Raw genomic sequence first — 3,761 nt, forward strand, 5'->3', positions numbered from 1 at the left:
TTTCTGGTGGACACTTAAACCAGCATATCAAGTCTTGCCATTAGGGAGAAACATCTCTCCAAGAAGACGCAATAGAACTCCACCTAGGCAACGAGATGAATCTAGGGGAAGGCCCCAACCACTTCCCGGGATGAGGATCTTCCTAACATCTACACAATCTTCGGGAAACCAACATTTGAGTCTCTCCGCCAAGCAAAGGGGAGTATGCATGTGATAAACGACGCTGAGCCCTCCAAGAACACACGGTTTATTCACTGTGAGCCTATCATTTCTACTGAAAAAGAGTTGGTGGATGTACGTACTTCTCTTGATGATGCCATAGTCATCAAGTTCTAACTAGCCACCCATATGGTCTATAGAGTATTGGTGGGCACTGGATCATCAACACATAATTTATCTCTTGATGCTTTCCGTCATCTCAAGATAGACCAAAAGGCTCTGACTCCAAGTGCAACCCTTCTCTATGGGTTTGCGGGAAGTTCCACTGCAGTGGTAGGAAATATCCAACTTGATCTGACGGTGGGAGCTGCTCCCCGCCAAGTGACATTGCTAACCATGGTCGGGTCATAGATTCCGGTCGGGAGAGGCTCAACCATAATCGAGACTGGCCTCAGGTTCAAGCAAGATAATTGCGTAGGGAGGAAGAAACCTTGTGGTTTCGGAGATAAGCATGATCCTGTGGAATTCAGGATGTATAATTGGGTCATAATTGGCTACTGCCACTATATGAAAGGGGCAATCGTGCTAATCATGGTAGCTGCCATTATCTACCAAAAAGGTGTAAAACCCTAAAATCGCATGAGCGAATCCAACGATCAAGAATTAAAGGTAAAACTTCTTTAAACTAGAGAGTTTCGCGTAGTGAAGGATCTGGATCATTTTCCCTCAATTACTCTACTCAATTTAAGCCCTGTAACTTGCTAGAGCTTTGTGATCAGCTCCATTTCTGACTTAGCCTTCGGAGGTGGCCTCTAGACCCCATGGTCGGACCACGTCTAACACAGTTATGCAGGTCATTCCCTAAGGATCTAAAGGCTGAGCAGACTTTGGACACATCATTTGGCACAGTCTGTGGGAAAAAGCCTCGAAAAAGCATGGTGGATACAGATCTACGACGCTGAGGAATCAGAATGTACCCCCTCTTCCAGGAGGAAACCCCCAGGATGAAATCGTGTTCCAGACGGAGAGATTCATGAAGACGAAGGATTGACTGGAGGAAAATGCCAAAACAACCCGAATAACCTCTAGGAACAAATGGACCAGATGCAAATCCAATTTTTTGAGATGCAGCAAATGCTTTGGACGATGGCTAGGCGTTTAGGAGCTCCCAGACATCCTAATCTCCACGATCGAGAGGAGGCTCAAGGGTGAGCACAAAGGGCTGGGATACGACTTTCCCCAGTCCGAGGGCGTTCCCCTCAGTGAATTAGACAACAAATCAAAGGCCATAACTTTAGGCAGGATCCGTAAGTAGATCAGGAAGGTCAACTGGGAGCAAGAAGAACTGGGGAATTTCCCGAAGAGAGATGAACAACATAATCAAGATCAGGCATAAGGGAGTTGGACTGGGACTCTTACCAAATTGGAACGAGGGGTGCGCACACATATGCCAACGTCCCAACGTTAAGGTCGAGATAGCGTTCGATCGGATGGTACTTGGGCAGTACACATCGATAAAGAGCTCGTAGACATTAATCAGAAACTGAGGCAACTCATGAGAGGCAGAAGGACTGACGACATATACTCCATCATTTGGAAAACTCCATTTGTGGACACCATTGCTAGGTATGAGTTCCCCCATATTTTCAAACTCCCAACGTTCTCCCTATTTGAAGATCGGGGGATCCAATTGCCCATATAAGTTACTACCAACAGACCATGGCTGTTACTAATAATTCGGATGGAATTATGTGTAGATTGTTCGAGTCATCACTCACAGGGGCAACACAAAAGTGGTTCTCGAACCTACCTTCAGGAAGAATCGGTGCTTTTGAAGAATTGCCTCGAAAGTTCATAGGTCAGTTCCAAAGTGGTTTCTAGACCAAGAAGACTGAGGAAACATTGTTCACCGTCAAGCAAGGAAGGAAGGAGCCTATTCGAGACTACTTGCAAAGGTTTAACAAAGCTACAATGGAGATTGAGAACTTAGATGAACAAGTAGCCAAGACTGCTCTCTTCATAGGCCTCACCAATAGACGACTTTTGGAGTTGTTGCTTCAAGATATGCCTGCTACCTATCCCGAACTTGTACAGCGGTGTCAAAAACAGGCTAAGGTTACAAAGATCGTTGACGCTCGGCAAGGAGAGATGAGGTCAACCTATAAAGAGCAAAAGACATATGAGAGAGGCTAGGGGTCGAAGGTGCCGAACAATGATCGGGGCAGAAAACACCGTTCGGAATGGAGGCGACATTCACCGACCGTTTAGAGTACACACCATTGAATACTCTGCGGTTGGAAATCTTGATGCAAATCAAGGATCAGGATATCTTGAAGTGGCCACCGAAGATGGTCGCCAAACCAAGAGAAAGAAATATGGAGAAGTATTGCCATTTCCATAAAGACTACGACCATTATATGAACGAGTGTTGACATCTGAAGGTTGACATTGAAAGGCTGATATCCCAAGGGCACTTGTCCAATTTCGTAAAAGGACAAGGTGATGATCAAGAACGAAGAGCGACAGGTGAAAAAAGATTGGAGCATTCAGAAAGCAGAGACCGTGAACCCAAAGCTCCTCAGTCCAAGATGGGAAAGGAAATTGTTGGAGCCAGCTGATCTCCAATCCTTACCATCTTTGGGGGCTCGAAGCCCGAGTCCCTTAGAAAGTTAAAAGCCAAATCTAAGTTTGTGGGTTTAGGAGAGGCACAAAAAAGAAAGAAACCGAATGTGGAGAAGAGTATCACATTCAGTGAAGAGGATGAAAGAGGTGTATGCACACCCCATGACAATGCGATCGTGATCAAGGTCGAGATTGGCCGTCGGGCGGTGCACTGAGTATTGGTTGACATAGAATCGTCCGCAGATCTCTTATCATATGATGGAGGAGGATTTACTAAAGCCATCCTCAACTCACTTATATGGGTTTGTTGGATTGTCAGCAATCGCAGAAGGATCAGTTCAACTGGATTTAACAGTTGGAAATTTACCAAAGAAACAACTATTGGGGTAAAACTTCTTGGTTGTTTGGGAGCTGCCAGCATACAATGTCATAATCGGGAGGCCGTCCCTTAAGAAGTTGGGGGCAGTGGTGTCAACTAAACATATGATCAAATTCCTTACTAATAAGGGAATAAGAGAGGTAACTTATGATATAAAAAAAAAAAAAACCTCCTGACACTGTTATGTTTCGTACTTAAATGGATAAGGATGGGCCTAGAAAGGTGACAACCCTATCAAAAGAGGTTCGTGATGATCGGGACAAAGATGTGATGTAGAGGCTTGAACCTGTTGAAAAGTTGGAACAAATCCAATTGGATTTTGAGGATGCCGGAAGAACAACCTTTATCGGGTCTGAACAAGCAAGAGACTTCAAGGAAGAATTGAAGAGTTTTCTTCAAGAAAACATCGATATGTTTGTATGGACGGCTTACGACATTCCTGGCATTAATCGATCAATTGCAGAGCACAAACTATGGATAGATCTGTATGCCAAACATGTAATACAGAGAAGAAGAAATTTCTCAATTGAGAAGCACAAAGCCATCAGGAACGAGGTCGAGAAGCTGAAAGGTTCAGGGTTCATCCTGCCGATCGAGTGTC

The sequence above is a fragment of the Hakea prostrata genome, chromosome 8, assembly GCF_041222555.1.
Source record: "Hakea prostrata isolate BN-2017 chromosome 8, UWA_Hpros_2, whole genome shotgun sequence".
NCBI lineage: Eukaryota > Viridiplantae > Streptophyta > Magnoliopsida > Proteales > Proteaceae > Hakea > Hakea prostrata.